This window comes from Cupressus sempervirens, chromosome 4 (assembly GCF_028749045.1).
Source record: "Cupressus sempervirens isolate cs-2001-9-10 chromosome 4, ASM2874904v1, whole genome shotgun sequence".
NCBI lineage: Eukaryota > Viridiplantae > Streptophyta > Pinopsida > Cupressales > Cupressaceae > Cupressus > Cupressus sempervirens.
In genome coordinates this window covers 429,118,718-429,137,238 of record NC_143121.1, presented here as the reverse complement: position 1 = coordinate 429,137,238, position 18,521 = coordinate 429,118,718, and positions in this window count along the sequence as shown.

Sequence of the window (18,521 nt, the reverse complement as noted above, 5' to 3'; positions counted from 1 at the left end):
AAAGTCGTTTGCCTCCTAATATTTTCATAATATTAATATTATTGTGGCAAAGGAGGGAAACCTTAGCAAGTTTTCCCCCCAAAAGTCCTCTTCCTATATCAGATATCCGATCTATTATCGGATATCCGATTATACTGGCATCAATTTCAAATATTTGACTGTCCCTACAGACCCGACAACATTACTTTTTTACCTCTTTTTTCATGGGATTTGTAAAAAGTCGTATTTTGGGGCCCAACCAATCGAAAAGAATTCGAAAATATAACCTTAGGTGTTCGAATTTGTCATCTGAATGGAGAGCAGCAGTCGTCGAAAGAATAAACGTAAAAGGAATATATCCAATGAAGACATTGCAACATATAGGGAAAAGGACAAAATGAAACACCGAAGAAAAAGACAAGGTATGCTAAATATCAATCAAGTTGACGATGAATTAATAGAAGGTGAAATCATAGAGTTAGATAGTGAAAATGTACAGTTGGGGAATGAAAATGTACCTATTGAAAATGATAATGCGGAAATTGAAAATGTAGAGATTGAAAATTTTGAAGAAGAAATGCCACCAAGTCATAATCCAAATTGCATAATTGACCGTGTCGAAGATGACAATGCACAGGAACTTAATGCACAAGAACCTTACATATCTCCTAATTATAATCGACATGAAGGTTCTAAAACACCAAAATGGATAATTGAAATTGATGAAACGATTATGACTAGTTTGGAAGGAAAAAAATCAGAAAGAACCATTCGGTTATGGGCTTCAAGACTATATGAGATGTTTTTCAGCAACAAGACAGTGGTAGAGCAATGTCAGCTTTTCATGCACTTATTAAAGATGCAAAAGATGAGACCTATGCTTTCCAAATTGAAAATTCGTGTCAATAAAAAGTTGGAAAGATTGGGAAAAATAGCAGAGAGAAGGATAATAGAGCTGCTCGAAGGGTTATTACAACCTCTTTGGTAAGTCATCATTTGAGAAAGGGTAGATATATGAAACAAACTTGTATTGATTTGAATCTAAATCGTACTACTTTGAGAAGAGCACTTAGTCGACGAGAGAAAATTGATGATCCTCTTCAAAATGAAACATGGGCATTTGGTGGGAGACTTCCACGTTTTGATAAGAAGCTATCTGACGATGTGAAGGAAGAAATTATACAATTTTGGCACTCTAACTCATGAGTATCACCCAATGCTAAAGATGTCTTAAAGTTGAGAATTGGCATCAGAGACCGCACGCCACATCCTAAACACTATTTGGAGGTAAGTCAAACTATGTTGTTCAAACAATTTAGAGAGAGTCATCCAAGTGTTCATATATCACAAAGGGCTTTTGACTCTTTGAAGCCATTTTACTGTGTGCCACTCAAAATTTGAAATACATGTTGTTGCAAATATCATGTTGAGTTTTCTATACACCATGAACTATTATGCTCCATCCGTTCTACTTTGCATAGTAAAGAAATGTTGGAGGATTGTGGGGCTAGTGGGCTTCCAAAATCATCAAGAGACTTGTTAGATCAACTCTTATGTCATAGAGTTGATGGTTGTTCTTTTTATAAAAATGCTTGCTTAAATGAGAAGTGTTCAGAATGTGGTGGCTTATCCAAGTTTGACACATGTTTCCATGAGGGGTGTGAACAAGATCTTGGAAAGACAATAGTGAAAAAAAGGGTCTATGAAATGGTGAAATACACATTGAAGAGTGGGAGTGAGAGCTCTAGATGTGAATTGGTTGGAAAAGATATCAATGTGGCTAATTTTATTTCAGATTCCAAGGCAAATCTTTTTTACAAGTATGCAAGACATAGTCACAGGTCTCAGTGGTTGGATCAACAATTTAGAACGTGTAAGGAGACTTTTCCCATTGGAACTTTATATCAGTTGTTGATTTTGCTGAGAACTACACATTGCAACCTCAAAATGAGACACAATCTCAGTATTACAACTCTATTCAGATTGCAATTTTTGTTCACATAACATATAGACATGCCCCTGATAGTGCGGAAGATAATCGAAAGATTATTAGAGAGTATCATTTTTATATGAGTGATGATAGATCTCACTCTCATGAGTTTGTGCAACATTGTTTGAAGAATTTTTTTAATTTCTTACACGAGCATGCAATTGCTATCGATAGACATATCATTTGGTCAAATAACTGTACAGGTCAATTCAAGAATGCTCGCATGTTTTATTGGTTGTGTAGGATGCACGTAGAGAGAGGGGTGCCTCATATTTGGATTTTTTTTGAGTCCGGCCATGGAAAAGGGGAACATGATGGAGCAGGGGCATGTGTGAAGAGAGCTCTAGTTAAGGAGCAACTGAAGATTTCAACAACACAGCTTCTTGATGCTCGTAGCATTATTGATTGGTGTAGTTTAGCATTATCACAGGGGGGGAATCTCAATTCAATGGTACACAGGTTCTTTTGGTTGGTTGAGGAAGGGTCCATAGGTGATAGATCAGATTGTGCTATAGTGACAAAATCATCAAAAATGCATTCATTTCGGAGCTCTAATTCTAGTACATGGATCATTTGGACACGACAACTAGCTTGTTTTTGTTGTACTTGTTTTCAGTGTGATTGGGATCACTGTGAGTCAAGTGAGTGGGTGGACACATGGGCTCCACATTATCTTACTCCATTGTCTATCATACCCTTTATCAAAAATGATGACATGGAAAGTTCACTTGAGCATAATCATCTATTAGATCTACTTTAGCCAGGACATGTCTTTGCATTGGTTGCACCACAGGGGAATGATGAGAAATCCGATTATTGGTTAGCACGTTGTGTAAGAGGAAAACAAAAACTTGCACAACCGATCACAAATGATGATGGATTCAAGTATCCTACTAGTTCAGTGGTTGTTGCTGGAACATGGCTGCGGACATACATGCTTAGAAGGAACGAAATTCCTGCATTCGAAGACTATCAGAAGCACAAAGTAATTCTCATATATTCGCATCTTATTATAGCAACAAATGTAAAGTTATTGAAGCATCAAGGAAGACCAAAAGTAAAAGAACTTTTTACTATTGCTAATGTTGATCATGAAGCCTTGTTGGAGACCCTAAAACAGAGAGAGGACCCTATTGGAATACTTGACTAGGTATATATACTTCTTATGTTATTTTCTTCATAATGATTTAATGAATTGATGATTATCTTGTTTAATACAATAAGTTACTAATTTTTGTATGATATTGGAATGTAGGTACATCATGAAGAGTTGGAGGGGGGTGGTATTGGGGAGAATTTCTAAAATTTATGATGTATTATGATGTAAAATGTGTAGTTTTTTGTATATGGTTTTTGTATTTTGGTAGGTTCTTTGTAAGGAATTATAAAGGAAGATATTGAACAAGTTCTTCCAAATCATATTTGCATGTGATACAAGGCTATAACGACAATTTTAAGAGCATTTATAACTATATGAAAGATAATTGCATGCGGATATCTTATTACAAATTTGGTTTTTTCCTTATTTGACATAAAGCTGACATTATGATTATTAAAATTATTTTTATCAAACTAATCAAATAAGAAAAATCCATAAAGTACGGATGAACAATTAGAATACTTGATTTCTTCCATTTTACAACCAATCATAGCATTTGAAAGCATAAAGAGTCATAATATTGTATAATGTTTTTAAAGACTTTCATATTGAAAAGTTGTATGAAACACATTTGGGATAAGCCATAAAATCCATGAAAGAAGATAGCATGTAGGATAAGCAATTAAAGCCAATAAGCTAGATAGCACATGCATACTGACATGATATGAAGTTGGATATGAAGGCTATGAGTGGATGAGTCATTAGAGGTATCAACAATCCCATCATAAATGAGATCTTGGATTTTATGTTTCAACACTATGGAATCTTTAGTTTTATGAAATTTTCTTCCATGGAGATTAATTTAAGAATGCCCCGTGTGTATGTAAAGGTCTTAAGGGAGATTAATTTAAGAATGCAATATTCTCCTCTAACCTTTTCTCAAGTTTAGAATTGATTTCTATCATGTGCTTAGAGAGATGAAGGTAAGAAAGATTATTTGTCTCTTCTAGTTCTTTGTATTGAACATATAGAAAGAGAGATGACAAGTGAACAAATTTAAGTGTAGTCAATAGATCAAGGAAACCATTTAGTGAAAGAAATTCTTAGTATGCATATCATAGACCATTTAGTTAGAAAATACCAATAGCTCTAAGACCAAAGAGCCATTTTAAGTATGTTCAAGTACTAGAGACATAGAAAATCAAAGTCAATTTATGAAACTCCCCTTAGCAAAAAATGTAAACAAATATTTGCATTTGACATTTTGACTTGGTTGAAAAAGTTTGACAATAATTGATAATATTGCAAGCTTGATGTTCAAAAGCAATTTTTTTTCCAAGAAAGATAGTGACACATGGATTAGTCTTCAAACAATCATCCATCATTTGCGGCCACCCCGTACCGAGGAGTCTTCAAGTTGCTCTAAGTGCATTTTGAGGTTGATCCTTCGAGGGTCATAACTCAGAGCTCATGAGGGCTATCGACGAACTGTCAAATTCTACAGGACGGTGATCCTGAGGCCTAAAATAACCTATCTCATTTTTTAGAGATCACATTCCATTTGGATTCAACACAACGATCTCGCTCGATGCCAAAACTCACAGTGTGCCTCAGTTCATAGGTGCACCACAGCGTAACTTTGAAACCGCTGATCTTGGCATCAAATCGTCAGCCTCATTAGCTCCAGATGAGCGGGCGAACCCTAGTCACACCTTTGTTCTGGCCACGAAGACCATCCATCATTTGCGGCCACCCCGTACCGAGGAGTCTCCAAGGTGCTCTAAGTGCATTTTGAGGTCCATCTTTCGAGGGTCATAACTCAGAGCTCGTGAGGGCTATCGATGAACTGTCAAATGCTACAAGACGGTGATCCTGAGGCCTAAAATAACCTATCTCATTTTTGAGAGATCACATTCCGTTTGGATTCAGCACAACGATCTCGCTCGATGCCAAAACTTGCAGTGTGCCTCAGTTCATAGGTGCACCACAGCGTAACTTTGAAACCGCTGATCTTGGCATCGAATCGTCAGTGCCATTAGCTCCAGATGGGCGGTTGAACCCTAGTTACACCCTTGTTCTATCCACAAAGACCATCCATCATTTGCGGCCACCCTGTACCGAGGAGTCTTCAAGGTGCTCTAAGTGCATTTTGAGGTCGATCCTTCGAGGGTCATAACTTAGAGCTCATGAGGGCTATTGACGAACTATCAAATGCTACAAGACGGTGATCCTGAGGCCTAAAATAACCTATCTCATTTTTGAGAGATCACATTCTGTTTGGATTCAGCACAACAATCTCGCTCTATGCCAAAACTCGCAGTGTGCCTCAGTTCATAGGTGCACCAAAACGTAACTTTGAAATCGCTGATCTTGGCATCGAATCGTCAATCCCATTAGCTCCAGATGAGCAGGTGAACCCTAGTCACACCTTTTTTCTGGCCACGAAGACCATCCATCATTTGCGGCCACCCCATACCGAGGAGTCTTCAAGGTGCTCTAAGTGCATTTTGAGGTCGATCCTTCGAGGGTCATAACTCAGAGCTCGTGAGGGCTATCGATGAACCGTTAGAGGAGAAAAGTTCGTAAGGATGGAGTGGCTTAGTGTTTTTGCTAAAATAAGTTAGTGGGAAGGCTTTATTAGAGGGTCTTGGCCAAACTAGTGGGGTGTTTGCCAAAATTTCTTGTTTTATTTCTACTTGGTTTTGTTTTCTTGTTTTGTTCTTGAGTATTGTTATGTGATTGGGACTTACACTCACCCTTGTGGGAAGGGAAGAGAAGTCCAGGGTGAAGGGCTTAAGTTGGGTTCGAAAAATGTATTGAGAACCTTGAAGTATGGGCTCCATTGTATGCCATAACATTTCATATCTTGCTGGGGGTGATAAGGAAAGTATGGTGTAGAAAGGAAGTTTGAGGAGTTACAGCTGATGTTAGTGGGTTTGGAGGCCCTGAGAGGGCATTAAATGGTTCATTTATGATAGCCCCGAGAGGGCATGAAATTTGGGGAATAATGATAGCCCCGAGAGGGCATGAAAATTGTTTATTGCAAATATGGTTTGGTATGGCAAGTCTCCATTTTAGAACACACCTTCATCCTATGTTTATGGTTCCATCTGTGAAGCCATTGTGAAATAGTCTTGGGGGGAAATTGTTCAAGTTTGAAATGTAATGTTTATGCATTGAAAGATTGTATGTGTATCCCAGTTTGAGCCTTGTTCCCTAGCGCGGGGGTGGTCTCTTTGAGGCCTATGGTTGGGTGGAAAGCACCCATGGTCCTTGTTATTTTGTTGTGTTGCATATGCAGATTTTTGTCCAAGGGAGCAATGGAAATGGCTTGGAATGATCATCTTGCAGATTGATGTTGGATGAGAAAACTTGATATTGTGCCCTCATTTGTGAAGGAGGATTCACCAGCTTGTTCATGTTCTCAATGATCATGTTGGACAATGTTCATGCTACTCATTGTCCATATCTTTCAATGTCCATGTTCCTTATGATTTTGAAAAGTCCCTTATGTTGCCCCATTGTGATGGAAGGAGATTGTATCATTGTTACCTAATGTACGTGTAGAAGAAAATATTGATAAGGTTGTATATGCATGTTTCATTTGGAGTTTATATTGTTATGAAAGCATTGGTATGAGTCACAGATTTTCTTTGACATCATTGTTATCATTTGAAAATGTGAAAGAAAGTTTTCTTCTTGTGGTATTGTAAATGACTAGTTGATAATAACAATCCATAGATGTTATGTGATACCATTGATTGTATAAATTTAAAACTTAGTAGATTGCTTACAATCTTGTTGTGCACTCAATAATTTGGTGAGGAAGCAATGTTGATAGATAATGAGGATATAGTAATATACTAATTGTCACATTAATATATATTGTAATGATTAATGAATGTGTGTACATTGGTAATGAGGATAATAAGTAATTCTGATCCCCTTCCCTTACATGCTAGAATCACGACCTAGTCCATATGATACAACTGATAGACCCTAATAGAATATTAGTATCAGAGGGTTGTTAGGATATGAATTACCTCACTAATTTATGAGTGTTGTATCTTGAACTTGCTTGTTTGACTCGTGACGCTAACTTGAACTAGACTGTCATCCAATCTATTTGAAAACCACCTATGACTAAAATGTTAACACCTTCACACTATTCACATAAGTCTTGAACTCCTATTCAATGATAACCTTGTTTTACAATATGTAATTTCTTATGCGACTTCATAAGCTAAAAAAAAATAAAAAATTGTTGTGTTTTTACTAGTAAAATTTAGGGCATGACACATGATCCACGATAAATTGAACAATACTAGATACTAAATTAATATGTATATCATTGTGCACCTAAATGATAAAAATATATATCAAAATACATGTATCCATAGACAAAATTTTACACAAATATATATCAAAGATCATGTATCCATAGACAAAGTTCTCAAATATATATATATCAAAATACATAGATCCATATACACAATGTGGCTGATCCTGCCATCAGAATGTGTATAATATCAATGTTTCTATATACAATGTGGCATATGCCATCTCAAAATGTCTCATGATGCATCCTACGAAAACTATACTATCCTAGGGTGCTAGTGGATGATCAAAATGCAGCCTCTTCGCTGCACTAGGTGGATCAGATGCCTCCTACATAAACAAAAAAGGAAAACCCAAATTTAGACTACTAAATTTATATGATTCTATGTATCTAACATTGAATTACTCAAATGCATAATTATCTTTTCCTTATTGGAGATTAATACTATCAAAATTTCATAATAAATACCTCTCTCGTCGACCTCCTGCACCGGTCAGGAGTCCTCTCGTATGCCCTCGGCAATGGTGGTACCTCTGTAATTGTGGGCTATATATGTTCAAATACCTTTGTCAGATGAATCTAAAATTTAAACTATAACATTATAATTCATAGCATGCTCAATTTATAACATATTTAATCATGAATTCAAACTACAACTTACTATTGTAGGCTCCTCCTCAGGAGTGAGTGGCCGCGTCATCAAATCTACATAACTGTCCCGTCGAACCTCATGTGCACTAGGAGTCTCCTATGAGATACAAAATAGTAGTTGTTAATATCACGAAAATTAGTTTTGAATTTATTTATGAAGATAAGTGATGCAAGAGCATCCCATGCTCATCAGGGGAACATTGAAGATCCAAGGCATTACAGAGGTCATGGAACATCTCTTGAAGTCAATTGGGTAATCCTTGCACCAATTATGGCTCATGGAAGCATACAAAGTTATAATGTTGGACTCATATGTGGAAGAAAGTTGTAATTGGGCATGAGATAGGATTTTAGGATTTCATATGGTAGATGTGTCATTTGATAGGTTCATGTAGGTTGTCATGATCATATCTTGTCATTAGAAAAGTCAAAACGTTCTAGAATTGAGTTTTGGGGTTTGAACAAGCAGGCCCTAGTTTTTAAGCCATTTTAAGGAGGGTTTTGAAGTTTGGGTGTTTAGGAGTGTGACCAAAACCTATAATCTTGAAAATCCTTAGTGTGTTGGTCCCTTTGTTGAAGCCTTGGTGTGTCTAATTCCTCCTTGTGTGTCCCAGAGTTGAAAGGTACATAAGTGGTGTCCAGAGATTTCTTGGTGAGGAAAGAAAGAGAATCAGTGAGTTGGCCCTTGGGAAGGAAGAAAACTTGTTGTGAAAATGCCTCCTAAAAATCAAATGGCTAGAGAACTTGAAGAATTGAGAGAAGAGTTGGAAAAAGAGAAAAGAGAGAGGAGAGAACTTGAAGCATCTAGAGTGAGGGAAGAAAGATAGATGAGAAGAGAGAGGCTGAAGCTTATTGCAAGGATAGAATCCTTAGAAAAGGAAAGGCAAGAACCTAGAGGAGAAGAGGTTAGAGGAAGAAATCATGGAGAGAACCATGAAGAAGAAGAGGTTGGTAATGCAAGGCAAGAGCATGAGACAAAAGATGAGCCTGAAGAAAGGAGATTTATGAGAATCATTAAGGTAGTACAAGGTAATGGTGGGAAGAACCATATTGATTTTCCAATATACCAGGGTAAAATGGATAGTGAAGAAGTGCTAGGGTGGATAGAGGCCCTTGAGAACTACTTTGATCTTGAAGACATAGAGGCAGATAAGAAGGTAAAAGTAGCAACAACAAGACTGAGAGGAACATCACTCACTTGGTGGACTAGTGTTCAGAATGAGAGAGAGGAAAGGTGGTGCAGGGAACCTAACCTATGTGGAAGGGGGGAACAAGTATCTCTGTTGCCGGACACCTTGCCACTCCATGAAAACGAGGATTCAAGTAGATTAGGAAGTTGGAATAAAGGTTTGGTCCATATTTTACAAGTTGGTCTATGTTTTGTAATAAAGGCACATGTAAGGCCCACAAGCATTTTGGTGTGGTTATAAACCAAGTGAATCCATGGGACCAAAAGGCCTTAGAATAGGGTATTTAGAGTCTAAACAATATTAGCAAAAAGTGGTTGTTTGTTTGTTTTATGGTTGGGAACACCTATATGGTTGTTCCAACGGTCATGTAGACCTTTATATATGTCATATGTGATCTCAGTTGAAAGGGGGAGATCAGAGTGTATGGTGGTTTGGAGAAAAAATAATAAAAACTTCAATTTTTTGGAAATTTACTTAGTTGCATTTAATAAATCCATATGACCAATTTTGAGTCAATGGAATAGTTTAGAAAGTTAGGGAATGCATAAAAACTATAGTTTGAAATTTGAATTTCAAATTCAAACGGTCATATTAGTTTTGGAGGGAAAGTAGTAATTTGGTATTTGTTTGATTAAATAAACCTTTGTAACCAACTTGGTCAGTTGGACAGGTGCATATAAGCCTATTTAAGTTGTAATGAACATATGCAAGACATGAATCATTATTGGTACGGAAAAAATCATAGAAACTGTATAGAACAACAATCATACTTTCCTCTGCATCAATTAAAAAAATAAAAAATAAATGATACTTATACATACAATGGGGCTCTCTGTGCGAATGAAAATCCCTGATGATCTAGGACGCCGAATCTGTACAGGCTCATCGCCAGTAGCCACACCCTATATACAATAAATAATATAATTAAATGAGATTACCACAAACATTTTACAAGAATGCATCAATATTTAATCAATTAGAAAACATCTAATTACCTTTCCTTTGTCAATGCATGCTGGCTCACCCCCCGCACTTTGTCCCCCCGGGGCAGGTGGTATCTGCAAGATAAAAGAAAGATTAGCAACCATATATGCTACAATATCAAATAGAAAAAAGAAATGCGAACACAACATAATGTACCGTAGATGTCTCAAGGCCAAATGAAATGGCTGAGAGTGTAGCATCATCTATCTATCTGAGCTCCTCCTCGATCATCAACTAAACATGAATGAAGATCACATACATGTAAAAGTCAGTATGGCTTAAAAATTAAAATTACTCTATTATAAAAATTAACTTTAAATCACATATGTTATAACAAAAAAATGTATACACGTACCGACACCGAAGGAGTCCATGCCTCTACATTCCCCTCCTCTCTCGCATCAGGGTCTATAGCCTTTGCATGTGTGTCTGGTGTATCCTTGTCTAATACAAAATGATACTCAGGAAGATCACCTATGGGACCCAGGAAAATATTCTTGCATGTAATGCAAGTGTGAGGCACACAAACGTGTGATGAGCTAGCCGATGATGAACTGGCACCAACATCATCAACATGAGGAGGCAAGACTGACCTAGCCTGAGATATCATTAGGCTACTCAGCCTATGAATGGCTCTGATGGTCTGAGAGCTAGCCTCTGCCATAATATCTGGATGCTGCACTCGAGGAGGGGGGGGGAGATATCAGGGGGGGGGGGGGGGGGGGAAAGTGCCAAGTTTCTTTTGCTGGGAAGAGGGTCTATCCTGAGGAGCTCCTAGTCCTAAGCCCATGTTGGGCTTCATGCTCCAATAGTTCACTTTAAGTTTCAACACAAATTCTGCATATAATTTTTTAAGGAAATAAAATGGTATGTCTAAATTTCCATGTGGAGGGATATCAAAGACCATCCACCAACGGTCCCAAAAATTTGCACGTATGGCATCATTTGTGCACCATTTAATCGATAGTTTGGTTTTTTTTGGGTCAACTAGTATACCCGTTTTTGGGTTAGCAAAAAGGCTTGCCAAATCGTCTTTGGTTATGTTGAGGGCTGCGACCTCATCATAATCCAAACCATCATCAAACATCTGGTGCATTTCATCACGCCAACGAAGAGCGACATTTTGTTGGTTTGTAAGAGTTTCAATGTTATCCACTATGGTGTTTAACATGGATAACATAGGAGCTAGTGCAGGTACATTATTGTATGTTCTATGCAAACCTCTCAACTCAGTGAGATTTTCATTTATCAAATCCTTGATTCAAGGAGGGTTTTGAGGAGGTAGAGGATCATTTGGTGGACGGTTTTGTGGGGATACTAGATCGTTTGGTGGTGGGTCGCGAGGAATATTATTCCCTGCCTCAGTGTCATCATTTTAATCAGCCATTCCTATTAAATTGCAAAACGTAATATAAATTAAAAAAAATTTAAATTTTAACCATTTTTGTCAAAAAAACCCTAGATTCAACTAAAACAGACAAAATCTTGTTAAAATCTATTAAATTTAGGTTAAAAATGAGTCAAGGGGGGGGGGGGGGGGGAGAACATACCTGATATCTGATATCCGATTTGCTATCTGATATCCGATTTATTATCTGATATCCGATCTAACTGGCCCAAATTCGCGTGAAAATAAGGGCCGCGGGTCTGTGATTTTGTGTTTAATCCATGCACAGGTATTGGATATCCGATATTATAATATATATAATATAACATATATATTACATTTTATATATTTTTATATTATATTTTATATTTATTATATTAATTTACTATATATTATAATATAAAATATTATTATTATACTATATTATTATAATTTATAATATATTATACTTTTTTATTATATATTATATTATAAGATATTACTTTTTATTATTATATTATATTATATATATATTATATTACATTACTATATATTATAATATATGAAATATCATATTATATTATTATAATATAATATGTTATTATAATATTATTATTATAGTATAATATTATATGATTATAATATAATAATAATATTAAATAATATATCATACTATTATATGATTTTAATTATTAGTCAGATATTGGATTTAAAATCGGATATCCGATATGATATCGGATATCTGATAAGGCTCGGCTTAACCTTCCAGGTTTGGTTCCTGGATAGGTAAAAAAATGTCAGAGCAGATTTTGAAGCACTTTTACGCGTCTTCAAACTCTTCTTTTTTCACATCACCACTTTTTGGCACACCATGATCCTGCACATACCCAAAAACCAAATTAATTCTAAATGTCATCCCTACGTACCAAATGTCATGCTTACCACTTCATAATGGAGCCAAAAAGAAAATTAGCCACAAACTCAAGAACTTCTTTTGGAGTGGAATTGAAAAAAAGAAAAAACTAGCTTTGATTAAAATGGGACAAAATATGTAGACTAGAAGATAAAGGAGGACTAGGAATTAAAAACCCATTTTGGAAAAATGAAGCATTGGGGGAAAAATTAGTCCAAAGAATATATCATGAGCATGAAAATAAATGGATAAAAATATTATATCAAAAATACCTAAACAATGAAGATCCTCTATCTATATTTTGATACAAAATCCTACCATAGGGCTCCAAAACTTGGAATTTCATGATGAATCATCAACCCCTAATAAGAAAAAACATAACATGGGATGTAGGTAATGATGAAGAATATCTATTTTTGGGAAGAATCGTGGGATGGGTTGCTTTCCCTGAACAACTACAACCTCCCTACAAGAATCAAAGATACTATCACCACAACGTGGGGAAAATCAATTAGCAACTATAAACGTAAAGTAGAAACCAACTAAGTAGTAAAATGGGAATGGAAATCACTACAAGAAATAAATCTCATTGAAGAAGAAAAATCAGCGTATAACCAATTTGTAAGACAAAGACAAAGCAACTATAAAGAGAGAAAAGAGAATTTAGCCCTACTTAACAAAATGGAAAATATAGTGAAAAAAAAGGTTATGAACTAATCACAATTTTAAAAAGATGGGAACATATAGAGATACCTACTGATTTGTGTTGGGATCGATTGTTTCTACCAAAGGTAGGTATATTCCTTTGGGAGGCCATGCAAAAGAGGATTCTAATAGTAGTATGATTTAAAAAAAGAGAGTTTTGAAGGCCCTTTGAGGTTCCCTCTTTGCAAAAATTGGCTCAGAGACCACTGAAAAATTATCATATTAATGTCCCTTTGTGAAATCACACTAGTAATGGATTTGTTAGAAACTCAACTAACTCTCTGATTTCCCTAAAAAACTATGGGATCAATTAAAGAGTTGGCCCAAAAATGGTTACTCTAAGATATAAAATATTTTTTGTAAAATATCTCTATGCATCCTTCTCTGGGAAATATGGAAGGAAAGGAATAGGAGAATATTTTTAAACCAAGAAATGGAAATGTCTTCCCTCCTAAACAAAATAGAAGTAAGTATAATGAAAGTAATGAATATTGATCTAAGAAATTCAATTAAAGAAGAGGGAGTCTTCTAAAATTGGGATTCATATATGCAAAAAAAATGGAGTAATCTTAATAATCCCCAAATGTTACATACAAAAGTAAGTAAACAGGCTAAAGAAAATCATAGATGGGAACCTCCACCTGTAGAATGAGAAAAAATAAACTTGGACAAAGATTTTAGAGGAAACCATAGGAGGATAAGTATAGGATGTATTATCCACACAAAAAATACATTGAAAATAAAAAGGGAAAAATATTTAGGGGATTTCACAAACAAAATGGAAAAAATGGAAGCCCTCCCATTAGGACTAAGACTTAGTTTGAATTTTGGTTTTAAAAAACTAATCATAGAGGGTGATTCACAAATATACTAAACATTATCAGAATTAGATTTACACCTAATTGGAAACTCAACTAAAGATTATAAGAAGCTCTATCCTTATTAGAAATTTTTTATGAAATTGAAATTCAATACATATATCGGGAAGGTAATAAAATAGTAGACAAGCTAGCCAATCTATGTGCCGATAGGGAAGACACTATTATTCACAACATCTAAAGTAGCTTAATCAAGACGAGTATACTTAAATGGAATATTTTTCTTAAGTTTTCACCCTTTCCTCTTAACTCCCCATTGAATTTCTCTTTCCAAATCCTTAGGCATTATCCCCTCACCCCTCTTAGGAATTATCCTTAACTCTTTTGTCATTATGACACACTAGGTTTATAACCCCTTTATTTTGGGTTATTGATAGGCTTGAAGATTTTTTTGAGTTTCTTTATCTATGGATTATGATGAAGGGTCAACCCTCTCATGATTAAATAATAATTGTCTTTGTATCTTTGTACAGTAAATGCCATTAAAATGACCCTCAGACATCTGTAAAGTCTTCATAGTTATGTCTCCACCATAATGGTTTTTGGCTATCTATTTAGCCATCTTACATAGTCTTGGTCTACAAGGTTGGTAAATAATATCTCGTTCATACACCTAACAATGTATATAGTAGTACAAGAAATTTAAAGATATTTATTTACCAACTATTCTTGTAGCCTTCATGAGAAAGTGCAACTAGCATCTATTCATAACTAGGGTTTAATATAGCTAGTAAGCTTTTATTTTCTCTTTATATAGATTAGCTTTGAGTTTGTGTTAAAAAAATTTGTCACTTGGGTAAAACACACCTAAAAATTAGCTTTAAACTGGTAGGAATTTTTCTTGGAGTGCTAAACAAAGAAAAAACTTGAAAAGAATAGTATTACTCCATGAATACATTTCCCAAATTGAAGGACATTCACATATATGAACTTAGAGTGGGTGGAGTAAAACAAATGATATAATTTTCAAGACATGAGAAGGTTGAATATATTAGGCTAAACTAACTAAGTAAAACGAAATCTTTAAATTGATATAAAAAATAAGGGTGTGCTTACTAAGATATTCACAAAGTTAAAGTAGGAAATAAATCCATCTTGAATGTTTTTAATTATATGCAACACAAACTTCATAAATACAAACATACATAATTAGGATAAGATACCCCATCAATTTGTGATAGTAGATCAAGATTCTAAAATCATATGAACAAGGCTTAATATAGCTTCAAAGAAATTAGTAATCTAATGAAGCACAAACTAAATATAAATTAAATATATGCATAAATTAAGGAATAAGATTGAAAGTGATTTTCCAATAAGACAATATGATTGACAATTATAGAATTAATTGATTTTGATAACTAATCTCTCGTGAGTTTGAAGTGCTTTGTAGGATGTAAAGAATATCGAGGGAATCAGTCAATGTTGATAATACATGGAAAACTTTAGCATAATTAAAGGACCTAACAATTGAGTCAGGAAATAAAGGAAGGATGCATCCACATGTCCTCGCCAATCAAAAGGGGAAAATGGAAATTAAATCATTATATTGTAATTTATTAAATAAGTTATAAGGTATAAAGAAGAGAGAGCTTTTTTTTAAACTAGGGTTTTTTCATTTTGTGTTTGTGTAAGGGACTATATCTTGGAAAAGACTAGAGGTTTTGTTTTCCGTTCTTTCCTACCAATGCCCATTTGAATGGAGACCCTTTGTAATCTTTTTAATATATATAAAAAAAAATGGCTTTGACCTTTTATCAATCAAAATAAATTCTAGATTGAAATACCCAAATAAATTAGATAATATTTACTTTTCGGATTTATTTAATATAAATCAAATTCAAACTAACCATTACTATCACCATCTACATGAGAAATATAAAAGTTTAATGAAGCCTTAACTTAAGGATATACCTTCTTCCATCATGTTATAAAAAAAACTTACAAAGAAATTGCAAATGTTTACACTTTTCTACTTTATTAATTTACATTAAAAAAGTTTCATCTGAATTCAACTACATAAATTTCCATCTCAATTGAGTTGCATGTGATCTATAAACTCATCTATTGAACAAAAAATGGGAGTGAGAAATTCAAATATAAATAAACTAACTTATGGTCTATGGTATTTATACTCGTTTGCATGTTCTTATTTTACTTATGTTTTGTACATATGTAATTTTAAACTAATAGGACTATGGAAGTTTTTAAGGTGAATGTTGCTATTCAAAATTGGCAACATGTATCACAATAGTCATTTCTATTAGAGGAAAAAGAGAGAAATCATGATGATCAAAAATTTTAAATGTGCCAAAAGGATGGAGTAAGAGAATTTGATGTGAAGGCTGCAACAAGTAAGACTAAATTTCTGATAAATGCAATCACACATGGGTCAAAATATATTGTTTCTACATATGCAATATACAAAGAAAAGAGTTATCTTAATAGCTAGATGAGAAGTTTTTTTATCCATGAGTATACTTGGTTGTCAATCAAAAAAAAATTATAAGTACAATGATAAAGGATATTATTGATAGTAATATGTTTTCTTCTGTAGCAAGATACAAACATGCTTAATGTAAGATCCTAACCAAATAGAGCAATAGAAAGTTCTTTTTTTTTAATGTGTCTAACACATAGAGCCACGCTTTTGTTAATAGTGACTCCAAAGATTTTATAAAAATTGAGATCCAAATTAAGAAGTCACATCCATGACAAATAGGATTTCATTGTTTCTTATAGAGAACACAAAAATATCTAGAAAAGAAGGGCCAAGCTCTTTGAGTACAAATAAATGAATAATATTTTCCCCTCCTCTTGTTGTTGGTTGTATCAAAATAGTTCCTTTGAACTTATTTTTTCTTTCCCATGCACAATAATTCTACGTTATGTGTCTTTAAGCTTCTCTTCTACTCACAATGGGATTTATCAAAATTTTCACTATAGGCGATATTCATGCATGACTCAATTGGTTTTATCTCCTTTAATGGGGTCCTTCCCTTGTAGAAGACCATGATCAAGTTCACTTATTCAATTTTTACAAGGATTTTTACTAAGAAAATTATCAATGTGGCAAGGTTCATTACTTTTAATAATTGATAATGGTTTCCCATTGTGTATGACATTGTCTACTTACTACTTGTAAATGAACACAATGGAAAACCATTATCAATTATTAAAAGTAATGAACCTTGTCACACTGATAATTTTCTTAGTACAAATCCTTGTAAAAATTGAATAAGTTAAATTATTCATGGTCTTCTACAAGGAAAGGGCCCCATTAAAGGAGATAAAACCAATTGTGTCATGCACGAATATTGCCTATATTGAAAATTATAATAAATCCCACTATGAGTAGAAGTGAAGCTTAAAGACACATAACCTAAAATGATTGTGCATGGAAAAGGAAAAATAAGTTCAAAGGAACTATTTTGATACAACCAACAACAAGAGGAGGGAAAAATAGAGAAACTAATAGATCATTTCTTTAATTTATGTAGAAATGAATTTATTAAAAATAAAATGAAATTAAAAGAAATTAAAATAGTTCTAACAGAAGTAGAAAGTAATCTAAAATTATGTGAAATGTTTCTTGACAATTAAGGATGATAATTTTCCTATAAGAATTTATAAACACTCCCACATATAACCTGATCATGTAATTTATTAGCTTAGAAAAAATCAATAACAAATTTTGTGTGCGGCAGCCTCTACAAGTATGGAAGCCACTTTACGAATTCAGAAACTGAAATTGCATGCATCTAATCGCATTCCCTCTTTTCAACATTACATCCATTCAACTTACATATTGCCTGCATAATTTTTCTATTTAAGGATGATTGAACTTTAATTATTTGTCTTTGGAAATCTAAAAGAAATCACATCTCTAAGTGTGAACTTTCCCACATAATATTTTATGAACTAATTAAGTGTTGAGAAACACATGTCTTAACCTTGTGGGCTTTTAAAAAAAATCTAGAATTGAGTTTGGGATTTTTGATTTCAAAGTCAGATCATTGTATATATTTGAAGTTTGATGGTGATCATTTCCTAGTTATTTCCTTATATATTGATGACATGTTGTTAATTGGCAAAGGAAAAGATCTTATTGTATAATTAAAATCTCATCTCTCAGGAATTTTTTAAATGAAAGATCTTGGTGTAGCAAGGCACATTCTTGGAATGGAGATTATAAGAGATAGGTTAAATAGAAAGCTTTGGCTAGGCCAAAGTAAGTATGTTGGTACTATTCTAAGAAGATTCAATATGCAGGATTCTAGACCATTGAGTGTTCCTATTACTATGGGAAAAAAGATTTCTATCCCATAGTCTCCTACATCCCCATTGGAGATGAAAGAGATGATTTTAGTATCATACTAGAGTGTTGTTGGAAGTTGATACATGTTATGTTCTATACAAGACCAAAC